Here is a 26,395-nt window from a genome sequence, read left to right on the forward strand (position 1 = left end):
AACAAATGCTAGGTATTTGGGAAAGCATTTTCAGCGCTTCAGCTCATTAATTTTCTACAGATAACAATAAGAATAATAATAATAGTTAACCCTTACTGAATGCTACAATGTACTAAGCCCATGTGCCAACTCATTAATTCTCACAACCACACAATGAGCTAAGTGCTACAAGGATTCTCAGTTTGCAAATAGGAAGAAGCTTAGATGTTAGATAATTAGCCTAACATCACATGGCTAGCACATGGTCAAGCCACGTAATAAACTTGAGCCCATGCTCTTAACCACACCAGATAGAGAATATTGCAAATGAAAATATCAATCCATTTTCACAAATAAAAATTATTGGCTCTGATCTGAGAAGACACAAACCAATATTGAGCACAAAGAAGAAAAACACTCTAAAATTTTCCTAACTGTTGGATGTAAATTTTAGTTAAGTTCACTGTGTAACTACAGATACATACAGATTTCATTCCAACATGTAAATTAATTTATTTATACCTTGTCTGTTTTATTGTCCCCATAAGTCCTGAGTTCAAAACCATTCTAGGTATTATCATCTTCATATCTGAAACGGATAAAATAACTATTGCTTAACTATTGCAGTAAAGATTATGGTGTACAGATGGGGCAAAAACCAAGAAAGCAGTTCCCCTGTACAAGATGTTATTTCAATAAAGTTCAATTTTGTCTGAGAATGTAAAAGCAATGCAATCTAATCTGGCGTGACCAAAATGAAGTACTTAGTTCTCTAAATTCATTTAATTGAACGTGCTTGTACCATTTACACGAAGTACCCTATTTTGACTGATTATTCCCACTAGTGACATTTACTAAGGTTTAGCAGGAAATCTTAAAAAGTCTATATAAATTCCAAAGCTATCTAATTTTTGAGCTATCTTCAAAATTCATGATACTATGATTCTAATTTATTGTATCTCTAAAGAAACTGTCCACACAAGTAAGACTGGTCTCCTAGATGTACCTTCCACATTCTTCACAATGTCTGCTCATGCATAACTTCTCTGATCACACCGTCGCCCCTTAGATTGACTAGACAAAGGAGCAGTACATGTTCTGAAAGAATCACTCCCAAGAGTTGTGTTTCACTTGCCAGGCCTAACCGATAGAGATGGGATGATTCGGAAAGTATCTGCAACAACAGCTGAGTGTTTAGGAGGAAATTTTGCCATGCTGGAAAAGAGACAAACTGACAAAATGATTTCTGTTCCATCCATTCTGTTTAGGAAAAAATCAAAAGAGGTTTTGGTTTGACCTTGTACCAAGGAAATGGTGTGACTGTTTCTTTGTTGGAAGGAGTAATCTAAACCCTAATGCAGAGTCTAGTGAACTATTTTAAACTTCCAAACAGGACATCAGGGGACTTCATAAACACAGATATGAAGGTTTTGATTATTTTTCTATAACATACTATAGCTATGCTAACCCCAAAATTTATACAAATGTAAACATCTAATTCTTTTATGAAAGAAAACAAGCACTGTTTGGGCACTTACGATGCAGCAGGTATTGAACTGAGTACTGATAGCGATGCCAGTCAGGATACAGTGAGCTCTTTAAGGGTAAGAACAATGACCAATATAATATACTTTTGTATCCTGAGTGTCTAATCCATTGCTCTGAAATCTTTAATGAATTAAATGAAATGGATTAAAAACTTTCCTAAGTTTTAAAACACCTGGTTATAACATTTTTCATTGTTTCTAAACACCAGATGGATGTAGCTTCTTTTTCTGGTAGGTCTTAATTGGACTTGAATCCTTGACACAAGAAAGGAGAATCTAAAAAGTTGACAAGGTTGGCCTCAGTAAGATGCAAACCTCCAGGCATATTCACATGGATCAAATTCTCTTTTATCTTACTTAAAACACAAGTGCTTAAAGAACGTGGCCTTGAGAGATTGTTAGTAAGACATGAAAGTCCAGCTCAAGAGGTGGACTTTTGAGAGGATACGTAGGATAAGCTCAATCCGCCTTTGCTAGGAGAGGTCTCCTGCAGGGTGCTCAGATAGCAGAGAAACCACTAGAGAAGAAAGGATGCAGGTGAGAAGATACAGGAGATATTAATTGTGAATTTTCTGTGGAAGTAGAAAAGAAAAACCAAATGTTTGTGATTTTTAAAAGTGGCAGAGGTCGGGGGGAGCAACTGAAAGAGATAAAAGGACTCAACTATAAAATGTCTCTGGAATGTAGTTTTGTTTTGTTCTTAGGTAGTAAAGCTTTATTGTAAAGCTACTCATTACACAATACGTTCAATTTTCTTTGAGTCAAGTTGAATCCTAAAAGGAAATAGAATTGAATATACACCGTGCAATCGCTCACTGAGACATAGGAAACTTGAATCATAGAACATCCTTGCCCTGGCGGTAGTTATTTATATATTTAAGATTTATACCACATTGACTCCAAAAGGACTGAAAACAACTTACTGGTTAACACACAATGTGACTTAAAGCAAACCAAAGATCCTCTTAAGCAAGAGCAATTTCAGGGCAAACATATTCCTGTGTATTTAAAGGAATAGGTTGGTCAGACACTCTGATAAATTTCACAAAATTTAGCTCTCGACAGCCCGGTAAATTTGACAAAAATACGAAACCATTGAGTTATAGCAGTCTCATTTCCTGTCATAGGAAAGGATTTAAATCTGGGAGGGGGGGTCAAAATTTTCCTTGGAATTAGAATCAAGGAGGAATTTATTTATCCTAGTAAAAAGGATGGTGTTCTCTTTAACCCCAGTTCTACAAAAAACAGAAAAAGGCTGTTTAAATGAAAATTTTCATATCATATCTTTACAAAATCAGAGAATATCATATACTAAAAGTCACTTAGGGCACTTCTGCAGAATAATATAAATAATACAGTTCAAATACTTTGTTTGACTTAATACAAGGATGAAATGTAAAGTCTCCAGTTCCATAGATAATTGACATGTTTCCTTAAATGTCAGCTGTTTTAGGAGAGCATTTGGCTGATGCTAAATTTATGATCAGATGCCCTAGTAATTGCCAATGGAATAAACAGTCTATATTGCTAATTAACTACATTTGTTAGTTATAATGTTAACTAACAAATGTAGAGCTTTTTTCAGTTTATGAAGCATTTTTAAAACCATTATTGCATTAATTTTGTTTTATTATAACCCTGTAAGACAGGTTCCAGCACCGGTCTTCTTTTAGGGACAAAGAAAGGAAGGCTCAGAATTGTTAAACAATAGGCCAAGATGGTATTAATATATCCAGTAGGGAATAGTCAGAACTCAAACCCATTTTTTCTAACATAAAACTTTATGTCCCTTCCACTTTGTCACCTCTAGTTAAATATCAACCCAAAGTACAATTGTCTTATGAAAGAGGAAGATTTGGTTTGGAGCCAGATGAAAGTTTTTCTTCAGCAAGCTTTCGTCAACAATGTGAAGGAAGATGGGAGGAGGAAGAAGAGTGACCTGAAAATAAGATTCTTTTAGATGTGGACCAGATTCTGGCAGCCAGGTTGGCTATTGTAAGAAAGAAAATTAGCCTCTTCTCAACCAGTTATACTAATCATTGAAAAGCCAGACTTTGACACTACAGAATACAGACCAAAATATTTTCTCAAAATTACCTAAGGAAATTTTAAAACTATTCTTTCTTAAAGAACTTCATCATCATTTCCATAATTCTATAATGCTTTTTATTACTGTCAAAACATCCCTTCTCAGCACAATTACTAGAAAGTCCTCTTGGGGTAGGCATAATTTTCTAACTCCCTTCCATCAGTTGGGGACAGGAAGGTTCTGCCAGGTGATGAACTCTTCACTGAGTGTTCCTAATCTAATTCTGGCCAGGAAACTGGTGGTATTTATTCCTCCAATACAATTTTAGAAATACAGAGATGATTAGGGATTTTACGTGTGGCTGCAGAAAATAGTATACTCATTGCCTTCTAATTTGCCTTTTTTGCCTTAAATTCACACATTGCTCATTTTATTCATTCATTCATTTATGCTGCTAGGCCTGATAAGACAAGTTAACTCCAAAAGACAACACCAAATAAGTGATTCTTGAAGAGATAACAGGTATTGATAATCTATTCTTTAAGGCCTATCATTGCTTAAATAACAAAACCACTTTACCAGCATCAAGACCTAGTCTTCTGGGGAGAAAATGTGCATGCTAGCCATATTAAACCTGTATACCCCAATGCTATAAGTGCCAGAGACTTAAGGATTGATTGAAGCATGTTGCATGTTATAATTCCTGGCTCAAAAACCATTATATAGACAAATTGGATTTCTTTTTTGATAAGGCAAATGGGAGAATGAGAAAGCTAAATGACCTAAGAAAATGTACAGAAATTCTAATACAATGCAATAGTCCCTGTGTACTTCTGAGTATTCTTCACATAAAGTCATGTAGGATAACTGAGGTTTTCCAAGTGTAAAACAGTGATATTAATATTCTTTTTTCATAATGTGATAGTGGTGTCATCTAAGGCACATGACTTTAGTATTTGCCTGAATGAAAAACCACTTAACTTGATAATATTGAGTACCTTAATAATAAGGTCAAAAATAGATTGCATTAGAAGAGGCCACTGTAAGATTTACAGAGCAATCATTTATCAACCCAATAAATAATTATTGATTGAATAGATGGCTACAATGGATGAGAATGAATTTTAAGTGCTAGGGATATAGCAGTGAACCAGATGAGTTCTTTGCCTTCATTGAGCCTATGGTCTAACAGAAAAGACAGATAAAAGAATCACAGAGAAACTACTTATTTAGCAGGAAAGGGGAGGGGGAAGGAGGGGATGAAGGGAGAAAATAAAAAGAAAAAAAAAGAATATAAATGTATTTATTATCACTGAACTGTACACTTAAAATGGTAAAGATGGTAAATTATATATGTATATTTTATCTCAATTTAAAAAAAGAATTGTACTGGGTGTTTTAATGGAAAATTAGAAAGAGGCTATTAGAAGATAAGACTTGGAAGATGTAACTTAGACTGGGGGTCTGGAGAATTGTGGTCAACACAGATCTCCTTGAGAAGTTTCTTTTAAGGAAAGGCCTACAGCAATGAGTCGTGGTTGGCTAGGTGAAAACTGCAGGGATTTGTGCGTGCCTATGTGTGTCAGGACATATACTGGGGAGAGGAGAAGATTCTAGGAAGAAGGGACAGCAATGTTTGATGACACAATGGAAAAAAAAAGAGAAGATCTCTGAGGTTAGAGTAGTAACTTGGTGTCTAAGAGGAGAGAAGGTGGAGACTGGCATATGGTCCAGATCCTGCCAGCCTTGCAGACTATTGTTATGAGTAATGGGTGTCAACCTAAAAGCAGTTGGAAATCTTTTAAGGAGGGAATTAATATTATCAGATTTGTATTTTTTTTTTAATTACTCCAGCTGGAGACTAGATTGAGAAAAACAAGAGTAGCTGCAAAGAGATTATTTGGAGGCTATTGCTGGAGTGGGTGCAAAAGATTATTAGAGTTTGGATTGAAGATGTGGGCATGAAGAAGAAGAAAAGTGGAAGGACTGTACAGGACCTGGAAGTTGATTGCATATGGCAGGGAAGACATGTAGATTTTACACATGTGTAACTCTTTGGAGGCAGATGCCATTTACTGAGATGGGAAACCCAGCAAGAGATATACAAAAAAGCAAGTCTTGAAACCAAATTATTTATATACACATACACACATATGTAAATTTAACTTTGGCAAACAAAGTTATAGGAAGATTGTATGTAAAAAATATATAATACTTGAATGTGAAATTAAAAGGAGTAAGTATATCAATGTATCACCAAATTACTTTAAGGGTAATTCAGCAACTATTTATGAGTTATTTGTTTTTTAAAGTGCTATTCTAATATGGATATTTGTTTAAATTTTCCTAGCCCACTTTAAAATATTCCCATATTAAAAGAAAATAAGAAAGAGCTTTTTAACTCTGTATCTCAGATACCAGCTTTCCAGATGAAAGAGCCTTGGTCTGGCCCATCTCTGAGAGGAATGGCAGATGTGATCTGAAAAAGTTAAGATTGGTTTGTCTCAATGAACATTTTTAGTTAGCTTATTCCTCTCAGCATGTAGATTCTAAAGACATTTTTCCATTGAATGTACCATTTAGACTTTAAAACAATGTCACTCACATTAGTAGTTAGCTATTTGACAAAATGACTAGGATCTGGAAAACATTTGAATGTGAGGTGAAGAAGATCCCTAGGTTTTGGTCATGAGTAAAATAACAGTAAAAATTGTAAAAATGATAGTAACATTATAAAAATTTTACATTGTCTAGGATGCTTCCATCTTCATAATCTCCTTTGATTACAGTTGGTATATTTCTCACCAGGAAAACATAATTATAAGATAAAATCCTACAAAATGTACTGAATTCTGGAGCACAATAACTTGTGTGCCCTCTTAAAGCTTAGAAAAAAAACAAGTAAATTGAGGATAAATTAAACAGGCTCTATTTGACGCAGTAGATAGCAAACTTTACCAAATCAAAAAAACACTTTCTCCCAAGAAATAGCCCAGACCAACATTTATTTAAAATACTGAAATAGATTAAAATATGACACATCTACAGTGACTTATTAAGGGAAGCCCAGGATTTTGAGGGCATAGTCCCCAACATTTATGAAGGATGCCAAGGAAGATTAAAAACCTACTCTCCCACAACACAGCTGTTGATGGCTTTGTCATCCAGAGTTTAGGCTAGATGGGCAAAAGGTCTGCTCCAAATTGGCAATCCTTATGTTCTATATTATGCATGTTTCATCACTGTGTTCTAGAAGAAGAAAGACCATCACCACCAACCAACATCCTCTCATTCTGGTGTTATCTAAAAATACCTGCAGACAGTATTACCCTGCAATTACCTCACACTCCTGCCCATCAGCCATAGCCACCTCCTACCTCCCGCTCACTAATAGCACAGTCCTGTATCACCTCCTACTCAGCCAAGCAACACTACTGTAGCTGCTTTAGATACACTCATATCTATATATATAGTCTCATATATAAATATATATTCAGACATATACTCATGTGCATGCAAAAATGCTTTTACAAAAGAAAAAGGGAAAGCTAGTTATGTGAAAGTAGCTGCACTTTGGAAAGTTAGTGTGATATGCCATTTGGGAAATAGTTCCTGTTCTGTCTGGGTGTTCACCTAAATGCCTATAGAGAGACATTTAGTCATCCCAGACATGAGCAGTATTTGGTTTTATTGCCTCTGACTCTTGAACAATTGGAACCTCCATGTCCTAAATCCATTGCCATTAGACCTTATATTTCCCTCTTTTTAATACTATTATGTTATAAACTTAATATTTACAATATTATAATATAATTTTTGGACCAGTCTGGAGCATTTTCTGTTTTAAGAATATTTTTATGGATACTATACTTAGCAGTCAACAAATATCTATTCTACTGCTACACGTTTTTACTGTCTTTTTCTTTATTAGTATTAGGCAGTAAATTCCTGAGGTATTGATATATCATTTCAAGAAAGAAATGAGTGAGATGGAAACAAATCAGGAGGAGGCACAGGAGAAGAAGCAGAAACAAGAATGGGAGATGCTCGTCTCTGATAGCAACAGCAGGCAAAACCGCTATTAGCATAATCAGAGCAACCACGGCTTGCAGCCGAGAGCAGGAAGCCTGTGACTGTCAACTCATCCGCACCTAGCAACAAGCCCAAATGAACACCACGGAGTAGCACCTAGGGCTGTGAACAGTAACTGAGATCACAGTTGGGGAAGCACTTTGAGGGTGAAAATGGCATCAGCATGCAAGGGAAAGTTTCCATGACTGCCCTGTCATGTCACTTGCAGGGATCATTTGTAGAACAGTGATTGAGCAGACGGTAGAGTGGGCACCGTGGAGAGAGGACTAGGCTAGTTGTCAGAAACTCGGGATTCAATCCTGACTCTGACACCAACTTGCTCAGTGGCTCTGAGCAAATCTCTTCAAATATCTGAGCCTTAGTTTTTCCCATCTGGGCAATAGCTACCTCTCCCATCTGCCCTACAAAATTATTGTAAACATTTAATTAGAATTGTATGTGAAATGCTCTAGAAAGTATAGCATAGGATACGGCTGAACATTTATGACTGAAAGATTCCATCTGGATACCATCCACATCCCAAACTAAAATAAGTATCTTCCACTGCCCCCAACTTTCCTATCTCAGTTCATGACACCATGTTACTAGAATGTAAGCTCTACCATGGGGGCAGGTATTTGAAACAGTGCCAGACGTATAGTGGGCCCTCGATTAATATGTATTTTATGAATAAGGAAATTTACTCAATTGCCCAAATAAGGGCATATTATCTGTGATGTCATCTTGTTCTTCATTCTGATACATCTAAATCCCCTCCAGGTGGCTGTGACACCTGTCTCCCTCAGTCTCTTCCACTCAATGTGCTAATAAATGTTTAACTGGCTCTCAGAAAAATATTTCTGGTGTTTTCCATTTTTCATGGGGTACTGTATATTCCCATTATGGCTGATTTCAAGCTACCACCACAATTCCAAGTGGAGCTGGGAAGAGATGTCCACCATCAAATTGTCTGGGCTGGTGTGAGTCAGCTCAGCCCACCGCAGTTTCCACTGCACTCATCCTAGTTAAGATCCTGTCCTCTAGCAGTCGGGCTTGTCTCCTGGACGCTCCTCATTATGCCCACCATCTCCACTGCTGTCAGCATGATCTTGCAACCATAAACCTCTGATCATGTTGTTTTCCTACTGAAATACCTTCAATATGTCCGTCAGGCTGACATCCCAAATCTCAAATACATGGCATGATAGACAAGGCACCTCCTAATCTGAAGCAGTTTACTGAGACTCTTTTCAGTCCCAGCCTGGGCACTAGCCATACTTAACACAGTTCCTTTAGGAGCTTATGAATTTTTATTTCTCTCTGCTTTTGATCATGAGGGTCCCACTTCCAGGAAAGGCACTTCCCTTTCCTTTCCACCTGGTAGACCACCTGCATATTCTCCAGGCCCCAATCAAGGAGCACTTTCACATCAAAGCTTTCTCTGATCCTTGTGGGTACTTCCTCTTTACCCCTCACCTATCAGCCCCAGGCAGAGTGAATTTCTCACTTGTCTGCATCTCCATATCATTGAGTCCATACTTCTACAGCAACAAGTATCAATTTTTATTATAGCTATTTGCTTATTTCTCTCTGTTCTGCTGCTCTGTGAGCTCCTCTTTAACAGAACACGGTTCTTTATGAGCAATCAGCAGAAGATATGAAGCACTTGGTTGAGGTCTTTCAAAGCTTTGCAACTCAAAGTGCTCTGTGGTCCAACAGCATTAACGTCACCTGGGACCTTGTTCAAAAAGCAGAGTCTCAGACTTCACCCGGACCTACTGAGGCAGAATTTGCTTTTTAAAAAGATACGTTGATGATTCACATGCAAATTAAACTTGAAAAGCTCTGGTCCAAAGAATAATAACTAGGGCCAGTTATTGATGAACTTGACATCTAGGCAAAGATATTAACATCTTTGGGAAATAGGAATCTATTGACAGTTCTTGAAATGATGAAACGTCATAGCAAGAATACTATTCATAGATAATTAATCTCTCAGCCTAGTGAAATGATTTAAAAGGATAAGGCTAGAACAGTGGCTCTCAACTACAGACAATTTTTATCCCCCTCCACCCACTAGGGAATATTGGGCAATGTCTGGAGACACTTTTAGTTGTCACAGTTGGGAAAGTGCTCCTGGGATCTAGTAGGTAGAGGTCGTGGATGTTGCTAAACATCCTACAATGTACAGAACAGCCCTTCAAAACGAAGACTCATCCATACCAAAATGTTAATAGTGCAGAGGTTGGAAAACCTTGAAATAGAGGAAGGAGAAACAGGAAGCTTATAAAATAACATAGGCACGTAGTAATGAACCACTGCCTGTGTCAGGGCAGTGCTAGGTCAGCTCAGAGAAAGGGGAAGAATTAGAGTTGCTTCAAATAAATTAGCAGAATTTAGTGACAAAGGCTAAAAGAGAGGAAGTAGAAGGTGGCTCCAAGATTTTCCCTTTGGATGAAAGGAAGAAAGGCAGCAACACTGGCAATAGGAACAGCTGTCATTTATTTTGGGGACAGAAGAGATGCATAGAAGCAAGATGCAGAAAGAGACAAGTCACAGGTCACAGGGATTCTAATTTTACTGAACTTATTTATTGAGCACTATGTTGTTGGCCCTGTGCCCTTTCATACATTTGACCATATTTAAGCCTCCAACAATAACCTTTGTAGTTGATATAGATAGTTTTTTCCTGCTAAAGCAACTAATGTTCGAAGAAGTTACCTAGCTAACGAAAGAAAGAATTAGGTCTCAAACCCACAACTTCTGACTTCCAACCCCAATATAGTTTTCTTTCTGACAGACATAGCAATGGAATTTTATCAATTGCTACTGATTAATCACAGTAGGCTGCCTATCTGACCATGCATTCAGAGGCAAGTCCCGACTCTTCAGCAAAGAATATACTTATCAATTAGAGATGCCTGTCATGGAGGAGGGAGGCACAATGACACATATTCTGCATATTTTTGGTACTCATTCTGTACTATGTGCATCCAGAGTCAGAGATCGTAGACACACTTTGTCATTCATTGCAAGGACAAGACATAAGTGTTTGAGATCAAAATTATCTAGTTCTAATAAGTAGTGAAATTTTTCTCTTTCATATAAGAAGATCACTAAATCTGTACCCTATTTCTTCTTACGAACCAATGAAAATGACCTAAAAAATGATAGCATTGAATATACTTTATTAATGTCCATTAAATATTGACATTATTAATGTCATTGAGCATACACAAAGTTCTAGTCATCCTTTTATTAAAGTAAAACCAAAATTATTTTCAGTTTATTTCAAAACTGTGATGATGACGTGATAGATTGCCAATTTTGAAGCCCAGAGAGGAGATCTGAGTCAGCACAAAGGAAGGGGAAAGTAAAAGACAGTTTCCTTTTCTACACTATCTTGCCCCACAGATTTGTACCTCAATCCCCTGTCTGACAATCCCTACTCATAGTTCAGGGCCAAACAAAAATGATACCTCCTTTCTGTATCTTTCCTTGATCCTTCCAGATAGCATTAGTTTTTCCCTCATCTGGGGTCTCAGCACAGAATACATTCTTCTGCATAATACACTATATTAATTACTATATTAATTATTTATTGGCATTTTTATATCTCTACTAGGGCATTACTGTTTTTTACTTCAGGAGCTGTTTTTGGTTCAGTATGTAGCATTAGCACACAAAACAGTGCCTGACTCCCCGCAGTACTCAATCAATGTTGTTACATTTAATTAGCATAAACTCAGTCCCAGCAAATGAGTATTTTAGCTTCTACCTTTCACAGCATCTTTTGTCCCTTTCAAATGTATTTCATCTTCCTAAGCTGTTTACATCGATGTATATGATGTATACTGTTTAAATAATTTAGTAGAGTATAAAAAAAGATAGAGATCTGGCTTCTTAGTATGATGTTTCCTAGGTTCATCCAAATTGTAGCATGTATGAGTACTTCAATTCCAGTGTAGGGATGTATCACATTTTGTTTGTTGATGGATATTTGAGTTGTTTCCGCCTTTTGGATATTGTAAATAGAGCTGCTATGAATATTTGTATACAAGTTTTTGTTTGAACATCTGATTCAACTTATATGAAATACCAAGGATAGGCAAATTATAGAGACATAAAGCAGATTAGTGGTTTCCAGGACCTAGGGGAGGCAGGATGAGGGAGGAATGAGGTGCTACTAATTAATAGGTACAGAGTTCCTATTTGGGACAATGAAAAAGTCCTTGAACTAGATAGTGTTGGTTGCACAACATTATGAATGTACCTAATGCCACTGATAATTACGCTTTAAAATTGTTAAAATGTTAAATTTAATGTTACATGTATTTTACCACAATAAAAAACATTTTCTTAAGATGATAGGAAGACAATATAATTGGACCAAGATTAGCTACCAGGAGTAAGATTGTTTTGTTCATGAAAAACATTCCAGCTGCAGTTCTGCAGTTTGCCTGAGTTTGCATGCAGAAACTGAGATGCTATTACCAATGCTGATGAAATCTTTGTCTATTGCTGCTGGAGGTGTTTGTACAAAAAAATTTTATAGCAATTTTATAATATATGTCAGCACCTATAACAGTATTTATGCATTTAAATCTGGAATACTTCTAGGGATTTATTTTAAGGAACAATTTCACAAGAACAATATAGCTATGTGCATAAAAACATTTATTATAAATATGCCTATATTAATTAAATGTTGGGAGGAAATCTTTGACAATAGTATAGAGAATTGTTATTTAGCACAACATTAACATGATAAAATACAAATGGAAACTATTTAAAGATTTAATATTAGGTAAAAAGAACAGAATAAGTTTTAACTTAGTATGAATATAACTTATTTAAAATCTGGGCAAAGAATTGATTGACATGGGACAGTTGCATATTGAAAGGGAAAATGTGATCAGACTTAAAATGACTTTCTTTCTTTAAAAAATGTCTTTACTATTCACAGTTACTCATTCTTTCAAAACAAAAATAGTTTTGAACATCTATAGTGTGCCAGACACTATCCTAGGAGCTGTGGCCACCAAGATGAACAAGAAAATTAGGTCTCCCCTCCTCACCAAGTTTTCATTCTAACAGAGACAATACACAGATGAAAATAGTTACAAAATTAATTAACTGCAATGGTGACAATGGTATGAAGGAAATGTATAAGGAGTCTTAAGAATATGGACATCTTTTATTTGAGTTCTCTTGCACATTCAGTGGAAATTGTCTAGCAACTGTTGAATATCAGTATCTAGAGGTGAGAAGAGATAGATAATATAATCATGGGGTTTGTTTCATTGGCAATTTAAGCCATGGCAATTGCCAGGACTGCCTAGACAGGAAGCACAGACTGAGAAGATAAGAAGGCTTAAGAATAAGAGTGCAAGGAATTTCAATAAACAGAAGCAGTTTAGTGTAGTTGTCAAGAACAGGGACTCTGGAGTTATATTTCCTAGGTTCAAATCCCCAACTCTGAGAGTTACATAACTTCCCTATGTCTCAATTTCCTTATCTGTAAAGCTGGGATAACTTCTTGCAGGATGTTAGAAGGATTTACTTAGATAATATACATAGCGTCCTTAGATGAGTGCCTGGCTGATAAATGTTGGCTATGTGAAGGTCAGATGTAAGATGAGAATCTCCCAAAAGACCCTAAAAAAGAATAGGCAAAGAAGTAGGAAAGAAAAAAAATAAACAGGATAGTAAGGTTAAAAGGCAGCGTATAAGAGGGCCAAATAATTTTGAGAGACTACATACGAGGAGGATGGGAACATCCACATTTCATTCTGTTACAGAGACGGTGTAGAGGACAGGAGAGCTGGATTGTGTGGGATAAGGAAGGAACTTTGGTCTGTTGTCTTCTTTTCCTATATTATTTTACATTATTAATAATAATATCGCAAAATATTATTTTTAAAGGAGACAAAGGCGGAAGCAAGAAAAAACTCACAGGCAGCATTTTACGCAGAGTGCCAGTCTGGCCTTCGCCCTGAAATCACAGAGACCCCAAGAGCACATAGGAAATGACTCTTCGGCACGCTACATGCTATCATAACCTTTTTTGCTCCGCCACGGTGCCCAAACGTAAAGGCTTAAATATTACCAATATTTTCTTTAAAGGCCAGCCCCTCAATTGCTGTCCTGGCTCTTCCCTGAAGCCCTTACAATTCCCTTTGTTAGTGTCCAACTGATTGAGTTACAGAGGAGCTGGCCAGATTTATCATCACAATTGCTCTCACTGTAATCACATTTGGACCCAAATCTGACTAGAGTGAAAGTGTGAGTATTGAGACCCTTTTGCTAATAATGAGGAATGCTTTGGGCATTTCAAGTTTGAAGGAGAAATGCTAAGTGTTAACTGCTGAGAAATAAAAGGGGCCCCATAACGTGACAGTGGAAAATACTGGTTGTGATGGTGATAGGGAAGGGAAGCATTCAGAACAATGAGCTTGGACCAAAAAGGCCTCTCTAGCGCCGTGGGATGGGCAGCCAGGTAGGCTCAGGCAGGAACTAGGAACAGGCAACCCTGGGTCTGTGGGTGGGACCCAAGGGTCCAGCATTACCAGCATCAGTGGGACAGGTGAAGGTAAGGAATAAAACACTCACAGATGGGATTTATCATGAGTGTGATGGACATATGTATAGGGCTGACTCAAGCCATGTAACAAAAACATTTGCACCCCCTAATATTGTGAAATTTAAAAAAGGAAAAACAAATCATGAACGTAGCAAGTATGGAGCCTAAAAAGGTACTGAAGAGAAAAGTCTGATCCAAAGTCTTCAAAAGAATAAAATGAAATGGAATGGAAAGGAAAAGGGAGGGAAAGAAGAAAAGGGGGAAAAGGAGATAAGGGGAAGGGAGGGAGGGAGAAAAAGGAAGAAAGAAACAGAGGGGAGGAAAAAAGATATGAGGAAAGAAGGCAAGGGGAGGGGAGGAGACAGCTGAAGTTGGAAAGGGCTTAGACTGGCTGGCTGGTAGCTTGAGCAGCAGAGACCTGCTTGGTTATTACTTAACCCACTTCCCACTCTGTAAAATAGGGGTGATGTTAATGACTACTTCAGATGATTGCAGTGGGAGAATTAAATAATGTAGGAAAAGTCCCTGGCACATAGAAGCTACTCATCAGATGTTGGTTTTCTGCCTTCCTCAATGACAAGTATAGCTCCAGAAGCTGCCTGGGGATTTTATGTTGCTATTTTTATTGAGGCTGCAAGGCCTACCTGTTGGGCCTATCTAGGAAGCCAAAATTTTAATCTTAGAAAAGCTTTAACCCAGATAAGGAATGGGCTCTTCTGGCTTCAAAGAGCCTAATGATCTGCCTGACCCTCTACCCCTGTGGCACTCTGCTCCTCTCAGCTATAACCACTTACCCCTGCCCATCTCACTTCCGTTGTACCACGGGCTGGGGGTGAATCTATCCTCACTTGCAGCTGTTTTAAGGATCTCTGATAAGTAGCTTAGAGGTTCAACTTTAAGTCATCCTGCTAATGATCATGTTTTAATGCTTCATCCAGTGCCCTTCGACTGTGTCCCTTGTTTTGTTCCTCTTAGCTGTTGTTTATAGGGTCTTAGATGAACCAGAAGTTGTGTTAATTTTCTAAATATCTATAGTTCCTTCTTAGGGAACTGCCCAGCCTACAGCCTTGGACTACCGAAATTCATACCATGTTATCTCGCTTTTGATCATGGCTGATTGGACCAGCAGCAACACCTGCCCTAGACTGGCCGCTAATATTTCCTCTCCTACGCATTTAGAATCTGGACACCAAAAGGTTATGACACTTTGTAGCAAGCCAAGCAGAAGGGTCGTGAAGAGTAGAGACTGCCGACTAAGGGAGATATCAAGCATTTGCTATAAGTGAATGGATAGAAAAGATCAAATTGAGATAGAAGGATAAACTCCCAAGAGAAGAAGAGATAAGCACCCATGTGTCTCCAGAAACAGAACAAGGACAGAGACGGTAGATGGCTGATGATTTTCCAGATCCCTTGAGACTTGGCCATAATTTTAGCATGTTATTTATGAGCAATTTTTCCAGGAATATACAACGCACTTCCTTGTTCTAAGTTATATGAGTATAGGAGTTACTTTTTTTGTTTTTCAATCAGACATGCCCAAGGTCAAGAGTCTGATCTCCAAATCAAAGTCTTGGGCTAGAGTGTCTCCCGGAAGACTGTCTTAACTCTACCTCCCACATACCTGTAACTGTGTCCTTCCAAAGGCAGCCTCTGTCCTCCAGCTGAGGGCTTTTTGACAGAAACTGCCCACTTCCTAGATGAACTGTTACCTGCTGTTTCAGTCATTCTCTTAGCAAGGCTGTGGATGACAGAGGTTAGGACCACATTTTCAAAATAAGATGGAAACTTCTGAAAGTTTTTAGGATATGAAAAAAAAAGGATATACAAAAACATGCATACACATACACACATACTGTAATTTTTCTGTTCAAAGAGAAATGTTGAGACTTGGAAGAACGTGGCTTCTGTTCTAATGCTACCTCTGCTGCATCTAAAATAATGTGATCTTGGCCAATCATGGTCTAGCAAATATTCAGCTTCTTAATCTTAAAAAACAGGGATAATATTACCCATCCCGTAATGTTACTGTAAGGATTAAATAAGAGAATGAATATGAAAGTATTCTGTAAACTATGCAGTGCTACACAAAAATAAAGAACCATCATTTCCTCTACAGGAAATAAATTTTAAAGGCCAGGACTAACAGAAGCATCTTAAATAATAATGCCAGTGAACTCAGAAGCTTACATTTGAGAATCAACTTGTAGATGCCTTAAGAGCACCACATTTACTTTGAAAACAGCAGAGACAACCTCCTCTTCCTCCCAAAGCTGGTATCTTCTATTAACATACCAGCCACTATTTTGCTGTTTCGACTGAGAATGAAGAGGAAGGAGAGAAACTGGGCTTCTGTGCTGATATACCATATTCCTGGACCGTGAAACTTACATTAAAAAAAACACATGTATAAAGCTTCATTGGACAGTGATTTCCATGACCTGTTCACTAATTCGATGGGGATATTTTTAGGGGATTAACGTGAGCTCAGTACCATAATAGACATAATAAGGGTAAAGAAGGAAATGATCTAGTTCTTGTCCTTAGAGAGCTTTTGCTCTAAGTCAGAAAATAAGACAAATTTGCTTTCATTCAACACTCATTCATGTATTCGTTACTCATATATTCAATCATTCAATCAATTAACATACATTAAGATTCTAGTGTGTGCTAAGATAAAAACAAAATTCTTCAGCTAAAGTAATTTTTAGAAAACATCCCAGTCCCTATTCTCAAGTAGCTAATAATCTGGTCAAGGATAGAGGTAAAGAAACAACTATAATTTTTTCTTCTTTGCTTCTTCCTTTCTTCTCTCCTTCCTTCTCTCTCTTTTTTCCTTCCTTCTTTATCTTCCTTCCTTCCATTTTTATCTCCAACCACTATTTATAGAGCTTCTACTATTCAACAGGCACTTAGCTCTGTGCTTGAAATCAACAATTCGGACAAGACAAGTATAGGCTATGGTATCCAACCTCCAAAATGGACCTGATGATCCTACCTCCTGGTATTCACACCCTGTGTAATTCCCTTCCAGACTTAATAGGAATGATCTGTGCAACCAACAGGATATGGTGGAAATGATAGTTTTCATTGCTTCTATCTTGCTCTCTTGGATCACTTGCTCCAGCGTGAGCCAGCTGCTGTTTCATGAGGATACTCAAGTAGCCCTAAGGATGCAGCCACGTAGCAGGAAACTTAGCCCTTTTACCAATAACCAGCAGTAATTGGCTGGGTATGTGTGTGAGTTACATTGGAAACAGATCTTTCAGAACCAGTGAAACCTTCAGAGGACTCCCGCCCCAGCTGACATCTTGACTACAACTTCATGCAAGCTCTGAGCCAGATATACAGAGAAAATACAGACATTAAATATATAATACAAGTGCAAATAAGTAGATACATTATGAGAAATGTTATTGTGGGGATAGGAATGTAGTGCATACACACAAGTGGTTTATTCAATTCAGCTTAGCCAAATTGGAGAAGGCTTCTCAGAGTTAGAGTTAGTAAGGAATTGGACTGGCATATGTAAAGGCATTAGAGTTGTGAGCAAACTTGAAGGAATCCAGTTTTTAAGAATGCTCAACATTTTTGAAAGGAAAGAAAATAAGATTTCTCTCCCGGCTATAAACAATGAAATCCATGCATTATGAACTGGAGTTGAGATATCTAAAATGAACTTTAGGAGAAAGAATGGCTCCCATACCTATAACCAGATTGAGAGTGTTAACATATTTAAAAAAATAATCATAGGATGTTCCCACAGGATGAGTAAGGTATCAGTAGTAATGGGTCAGTGTTCATTCAGCCTTATCTCCCAGAGTGGGGAGGGGAGGAAGCTTTCAGGCTAACACAAGTACTCTGTTCACCTCAAATGTATGTCCTAATAGTGGAGATGGATGAAGTAGGCTATCAGAGCTTGAAGTATGAAGCATATGAGAATCATATTACTTATTTCCCCTGCTCTGACATTGTGCTTATGAAAGGGTGATGTGTTTGTGTGGTCTATCTAGGTCAATGAAGAGTTATATTCTCTTTGTAACTTAGTCAATTGGCACTCTGGTCTCATACATCAGATTATTGTGAGTGTGGAGAGGAATAGCATTGAGATCAGATTTCTGGACCTGCAAGGATACAGACTAGGCCATGCCTTCCTTAGGCACCTGATTGGGTGGAAAGCTGGTCTTTCTCTGAATACATTCTCGCTGCATCAGCACACACTACTTGCTTTTCCAAGCATGTTGGCAAAGAGTGTACACTCTGGAGCCAAGACTACTTGGACTTAAATCTAAGTTGTGTGAAATTGGGAAAGTTATTTAATCACTCTGTGCCTTGGTTTGTAAGCCACTTTTTGCCTTGTGCGTAAAATGATAATCATAGTAGTATAGACCTCGTAGGGTTGTTACAGGGATTGAATGGGTTCGTAACACATGTAAAGGGCTAATACATAATCTATCATTATTATTATTTTCCTATACAAACTTTATACAGTATAAATTATGGTAACTGCAGATAGTTTAATGCATTTATAAAGAACAGATGGGTGAAGTATAATAGAAGACAAAAGATGAGAGGCCACATCATGGAGGGCCTTGAAACTCAGACTTCATTCTAAGAGCAATTAGGACCATCAAAAGACTATAAACTGAGGATAGACGATAAATGCGCACCCTAGAAAACTCAATGTTGTAGGTAGAGGATGATTTAAAAGGGGTGAAAAATCAGAGGTAGGTGATCGTAGCAATATTCCAAGAGATAGCAATGGGGATTGACAAAGGGCATGGTAGAAAGCCATTTAGAAAGTGGAGTAAATAGGACATGATGATCAATTAGCAATAGGGCCGAGAATAGCATTGTGGCCAAACTGAGACCATATGCCAATTACTTATTCACTTTGTGCCTAAGTTTACTCATCTGTAAAATAAAAACATACCTCAAAGAATTGTGTATTAAGGATTAACTGAAATGTAAAGTGTGCATTATAAGGCTGTGCACCCCATATGGTTGTTATGGTAAAGTGCTTAGAACAGTGTGTGGCATATAGTAGGTGCTATGGGAACAAGATGCACTTAGAATGCACCAGTAGGCTTGGATGAGTGGGTGGGTGGTAATGTCAGTAACTGATAAGGAAGGAAAGAATAGGAGCAGGTATTTCGAGATGATAAGTTTGAGACGCTTGAGCTAAGTACATAGATTCAGCATATGTGTGTGTCTGTGTGCATGTAGGTTCACACATGCATGATCACTAGTGTAACATACTGTGACAAATTTTTGCATATATCATCTTATTTACAGAAGAGGTAGCTATTACTGAAACAATTACTCTCTTCATTTTACAAATGAAGAAGTTAAGACTTTAATAAAGCAGTATAGTATCAACCTTATGAGGTTGTTATAATAACTGAATAATAGACTCTATGTAAAATACTTGCACAATGGCCTGGCACATAGTACGAATTTGGGAAACGTTCATTATTAATACTGTTAGTGTGGTCGTATTGTTGCTATTGTGATTTTCCAAAGTCAGACAGCTATTGTGTAGCAGGGCTGGGATTCAAAACCAGGACCATCCAACTGCAAAGCAAAGGCTCCTAATCACTGCAGGCGTGCAGGTCTGTCACCCCTACAATGTGGCTGTCTTAGAACTAGGTAATATGAAGGATACATACAGACTCTTCCCTCAAAGACCTTACAGTCTTACAGTTGTAGCTGGACAATCTGTTTGAAAAGAAAAGAAGAATAGAGTGTGGGATGAAGATTGCCTAGACTAGAACAATGAATCATAAACCAGGTTTTAAAATACCACTGGGCGAGGGTAGTTGAGAGATTACCCTAGGCAGGAGAATCTGAGTGAGCAGAGTCCTGGAGGTGTGGACGAATCGAAGGAAAGATACAGATGATACAGAAAGCCGTGCTAGAAAGTGCCAGGTCCCCAAATGCAGATTTGCAGACAGATTGGGGGCGAACCTAACCACTCCAACTCTGAAATGCCTACGATTAAGCCTAAGCATTGCCTCTAGGTTTGATTTGGAATGAAACTTTAGTTGTCAAAAGGAAAGCAGCCAGAGCTGTGTTTGCTTGGTGATGCTTGCAGGAGTTACACTAGTAAGAAATCGTGGGAGGTGCACATGGAACTCCCCACCCACTGGGGTTGATAATCCGTGCTAATTGTACACATTTCCAAAGCCTCCTGTGTGAGAAGGAAAAAATAAAAATGTTCTCTTAACATTTTTGAAGTTCATAAATGTGGCAAATGTTCAATAACTATATTTAACTCCTGTTGCATATTCCCTAGCTCTTAAAATATGTTAAACCAACAACTTCACGCACTTGACAAGAAAGACACACTTTCCTGCTCTTTTCTTTTACCTTTCTAGGTAACTATGCATGTTTGCCACAGCTTTGAAGGTGTAGCTCAAGGTTTACCTTTTCCAAAAGTTCTCCTTGGCTAAATATGCTTCTCATTGAATTCCTCTTTCTTTTGCTTAGTATTTTGCATTTGTGTTTGGAGTTGCATTCAAGTGAGGTCCTGCGCAGCTAACAGGGAGATGGAAGCACTGGAAAAAAGGGTGCAACATGCCCAGAATCCACAAGGCAGAGACTCAGAGGTGAACACAGAATCTCCTGCGCCTTTCTTTGCCCCCCACATACCTACACATTGCTCTAGGTTCTTGATCCTCAAAGCATGGTCCTTGGACCAGCATCATCACCAACACCTGCATGCTTGTTAGAAATGCAGATTCTTAGGATCTATGCCAGACCTACTAAATCAAAATCTTCATTTTTAAAAGATGCCCAGGTTATCCTAATTAAAATTCTAGAACCACTTTGTTAATGTAGACTGATCACACCACATTACAATTGTTTCCTGGCCTGTTTTTCCCTACTCTGTGAGTTCCTTCAAGGAGAAACTGTGTCTTGTGTGCCCTGGTAGCCCCGCACCTAGCCCAGTGCCCAGTAAATAGAAATAAAACAGGAAGCACTTATTCTGTGCTTATTATTTGCCAAGTGCTAATATATACATTTTCACCATTTAATCTTTGCAACAATCCTTTGAGAAGGACGCTGTTATATCCATTTTGCAGATAAAGAAATCAGGGCTCAGAGACCTTAAGTAACTCACCTAACGTCACACGAATGGAAAGCAACAGAACTAGCATTCAAATCGAGCCCCATCAGACAGCGCAAGATGCACTCTTAACCGCTATTTTATACTGTACTACTTCCACAGCAGATGTTTAACAGATGTTTATCAAACTAAACGGCTATTGCTGTGCACAATAACGGAGTCTTTGCTCTTTCTGTCATGAAATAAAAGGACTAAGGCTACAGTTTTAACTCGCCATGCAGAGATGCCAGCGTGCAGAGGCACCATGTCTGCGTTCACGGAAATGGCCTGTAACTATACTGGGAATTCGGCATCCCCCAGCCCTCTCCTCTCGGAAGATCTGCATGTGTTAGTAAGCCCTGCAGACAAGCAATCCGTCAGGCAGAAGGCAGCCCAGAGCCCTTAAATAAAACATTTTCGCAGCCTTCCGCGGAGAGCATGGAGACAAATACCGCGGATGTGAAAGGTGTCGCTGGGATTACCAATGACGTGCTAATGGCTGCAAAGGCAATCTCCGTGCCTCCTGCGCTCTGAGTCACCCGCTCCCTTTGGAGCCTGCGCTCACGTCATTAAGGGACCGAGAGCTATTCACAGATCACTGACTAACGGCAAGCTCCAGACGGGCCTGCACCCTCCTGGCCCTCTCCAAAGGACTAAGGTCACCGACAGGAGGCCCTGCAGCTTTTTATCACCGGGGCAACGAAGAGAGAAGGAAAGACAAAATCTTCTACCTTCCTCCCGTCCGTACTGTTAGCTGTACTTTTGCAAATGAGAACTTTCCTCTTGTTCCAGGATGTGTTGGAAACTCTTTGCAGGGGAACAAGCAGAATCTTGAGCAGAGCGGTGGTTTACTCTTAACAGTTTATTATTATTCTAAAAGAGCTTTCTGATGTTATTTTAATTCTTCAGGCATTTCATTACTAATCAGCCCTGGAGCTTTCAGCCTCTAGAATACATACACATACTTCCTTTTTGTGTGTGTGGATTCTTTGTGTGACTGCCTGGTTGAATTTACTGTAATTGTATTTGTTTGTTTGTTATTGCCATAATGGGAGCATCTAAAAGACCAGGAAATGTACTATTTTCTTTGACACCACATTTTCCACTACCCTGCCTAAATCCATTGAAATAAAACATCACTTGGTTTTCCCACCTGGCATTTCTCCCTGAAATAAAGTCACAGGTCTGCTTTGGTCTCCATCAATATCTGTGGCACTTAGATATTTCCAAATTAACTTTTAGAGAGTCACAACTTGGCAAGTCTAAAAAGCACTATATTTAGCTGCAATTTGAGAATGATTTGGGAATGAAAATTGAATCTGAAAAAGCAAGATGTGGTGGAGTATTTGGGGAACAGGTAACAACTATAGAATTATTTTTTCCTGAATAAACCATGATCTGTCTGATGGCTACTTTTATCCTTTTTCAGAAACAATCCTGTAACTTAGACAAGTTTAACTTCTTCATGGTTCATTGCAGGTTTTATCTTAGAAGATAATTTTCCTGATTGGCAGAAAACAAAGCTTTTTATTATATAAGGCAAACTGGTTGGAACATTTTAGATCAATTTGCTTTCTATGCTAATATCAAAACATGTGATGTTAAGCACTTGGTAGTGAAGGGCATATCACACTGGAATCATTAAGATCAGTCATCAAAATGATAAGAAAAGGAAACCATTTTTTCCAGACTTCTTGAGCTCTAATACCCAGTTTCTCAGTACCAACTGCATTCATTGTTCAGTCAAATGTCCACGGAGCAAAAAATGCAACATATTTCCCATTTATATTAAAAATTAGTTTAATATAGACATTTCCATTAAATGTGGTCTATAGAATACCACCTTCGAAAAATGCAAGACTTATTTTTTTGAACAAACAAAATTTTGATTTATAAAGAAGATTTTACAAAGGCATATTGAGATCAACTCTGGCTATTATCATAGGAATGATCAGACAATTTAAGCAATGTGGGAACTCTAGTGTATTGGAGAGCCATAGGGCATTTCCTGTTGATTATATGCATCTCATCCTTTGGTTCTGGAGTTTCTTTAAAAAACACAAACACATCCAAATACATCCAAATGGTAAATTTCAATTGTTTTTGGAGTTAAATGTGACTGCTAAAGAAGGTCACCACAATGTACGTTCCATTGTATTTTTTCCAGCCATTAGTGGATCCTGAAAATAAAGTCTTGTTAATATGAAGTTTAAGACTGTTCTGGATCCAACTTGAAGATGACGTCCAAGTGGTTGAAGGGGAGATGAGAAAGCAATTTTGCATAACTCATTGATTGACAATAAACTAATTTCAAGAGGTTCCTTGAGAATCCATTAGGATGGTGGGAAAATGTGGTATTGACAAAGTTATCTTGACATGTGACACCAAGACACAGCTAGTAAGACTCCAGGTGCTCCTCCTCTGTGAAGGTCTGAGAAAGACATCACTACAGAACACTTGCAAAATGCAGACACTGTTGTAAACTCTTACCCACATCATCTTATTCAGTCCTTACAATAACCCTGTGAGGCAGAGATTATTATTATTCCCACGTTACTCATGAGTTCAGAAAATTTAAGTAATTCACAAGTAGTAGGTACTGAGCATTTCAAATCTACTTTAAGGAACATGTGTATGTATGTGTGTGCAAATGGATAATCAAGGCTGTTTATAGAAATTTTTGGAAGGGCCTTGGCCTATAACCCAGCTCTTTACAAATGTTTCTCTTGAAAGGAAACCAGATTTATTACAGTAGTTGCCTAGGGTTTTATTAAAAAACAGATTTTAAATATATTAGCTCAGGAGAGAAATTCTCTTGCTCCTTCATTGTTAAAAAAAAATAATTGAAACTTATCTTTAATCTATTTTTCTGTTTACCATATTTTCTACAAATTTTATGTCTATTATTTTAATTAAGGAAGAGAAAGTGCCTGAGTAAGGGAACACACTTGTAGCTAGCCAGAGGCCTGACCAAATAAATATGAGATGTAAAAGCCAAAAAGAATAGAGGTGTTGGAATAAGGCACATCTGTGTTCTATGTAAACTGTGCCATTTACACCTGAGTGATCCTGGTGTGGGTCATTAACCTCTCTGAGCTTCAGTCTCTTCATCTGTAAGGTGCACAGAAGCACAACACTTATTCATGGAGTGGTTGTGAGGACTAAGTGAGAAAAAGACATAGTTTAAAACCAAGCCTAGCATCATGTCGTTACTTGACAAATGTCAGTTCTCTTCCCTCCTGCATGAGGTGTTTTTTTTTCTGTTTTTTTTTTTTTGCTCTAGTGACTACCAGAAGTCACAGGATCAGACCCAAGAGATAGCTTTCAGAGAAATCCTGACAGAGCCATAGCCAACTATGCCTAAGCTGAGCTCCAAGACAAAATTCACCCCCAAGAGAGCAGAGAGCCCTGAGAATATAGAGATTCATAATATATGTTCTATTTCCTAGAGATCTTGTGATAGTATTTTGAACTTTATATACTAACGGTCTTTTTTAGCAGGCTTGATAACATTTCAGAGAGTAAATGATTGGAAATAATTTTGTCAAAGATTTAACTTGTCATCACATGGGCTGGAAAGATTGACCACTTTTTAATATTATTATTGTAATCATTATTATTATTGTTGCTGAAGTTAACTGGGAAATAAGAAAGAAAAATATTTTTAAATTGATTTGTCCTCAAAATCAAAAATTGATGAGAACTCGTGCATAGTCTAAAGAGAAAGTCTTACATTTCTAATGATAGAGATAGGGTCACAGATCCTTCACCATCAGTTCTTCATTGTTTAGTTTCACAATGAAGATTAATACTTTGGGACAAGGCAAGAGTATTTCTCTCTCAAAATATGCTGGGAGCTCCATCATTACTGGCTTTAAGTGTGGCCGTGTCTATTGGTCAGAGAAGCTATGAAGGTAATGTAAGAATCACATTATCCATTTTCCTAAGTAATGTCATGAGTTGCTAAAATGTATAGTACATTGTTCATTCATTCTTCCATTCAGTCATTTAAGAAATAATAAGTACACAATGTTTCTGGCATTACACTATGCATTCCAAGAAAAGCAGATCCCTGACCTCTGTGAGCTAACATTCCATAGTGATTCTCTCTAAATCAGAGTTCTTAAATTTTACTATTGACATTTTGGGCCAGATTATTCTTTGTTGTGGAGACAATCCTGTACATCGTAGGATGTTTAGAAGCATTCCTGGCCTCTGCCTACTAATACTAGTGGCACCTCCCTTCCTAGTTGTTTTTTGTTTTGTTTTGTTTTGTTTTGTTTTGTTTTTTTGAGACAGAGTCTCACTCTATTGCCCTGGGTAGAGTGCAGTGGCGTCATCATAGCTCACAGCAACCTCAAACTTCTGGGCTCAAGTGATGCTCCTGCCTCAGCCTCCCAAGTAGCTTGGACTACAGGTGCATGCCACAACTGGCTAATTTTTCTATTTTTAGTAGAGACAGGGTCTCACTTTTGCTCAGGCTGGTCTTGAACTCCTGAGCTCAAGCAATCCTCCTGCTTCAGCCTCCCAGAGTGCTAGGATTACAGGCATGGGCCACCACACCAGGCCTCCCTTCCCAGTTTTGACAACCAAAAATGTCTCCAGATATTGACAAGTGTCCCTAGGAGGGGCCTGGGGACAAAATTGCCCCTGGTTAAGAACCACTAACCTAGACCTACATACCAATAAGAGTAACTACAGTCAGTGGAAACTCCTGTACTGTTTTTGGTCCAGGCCACACAAATTAAAAAATTAATTCTAGGCTATTTTTGATTTCCTAGAAAAGTTGATGACATAACACCTCAATAGAACTCACATGAAGTCTCACACACACACACACACACACACACACACACACACACACACACACTTATGAAATCTGAGCCTTTCCCAAACAACTTATTATTTTCAGGAAAAAAAATAATAGTTTACTTTCAATTGCCGGGGAGGCTTTGGTATCTGTGAGATCTAATAATGAACCCAGTTTAGGGGGCACTGTTGCCTACAGAATGGCTTTTGCTTTTGCAGGAGGCATCACAAAAGAGCAGGTATATTGTGATCACTGGAGAAATTGTTTT

Source organism: Propithecus coquereli, unplaced genomic scaffold (genome assembly GCF_000956105.1).
Source record: "Propithecus coquereli isolate 6110/MARCELLA unplaced genomic scaffold, Pcoq_1.0 Scaffold30, whole genome shotgun sequence".
NCBI lineage: Eukaryota > Metazoa > Chordata > Mammalia > Primates > Indriidae > Propithecus > Propithecus coquereli.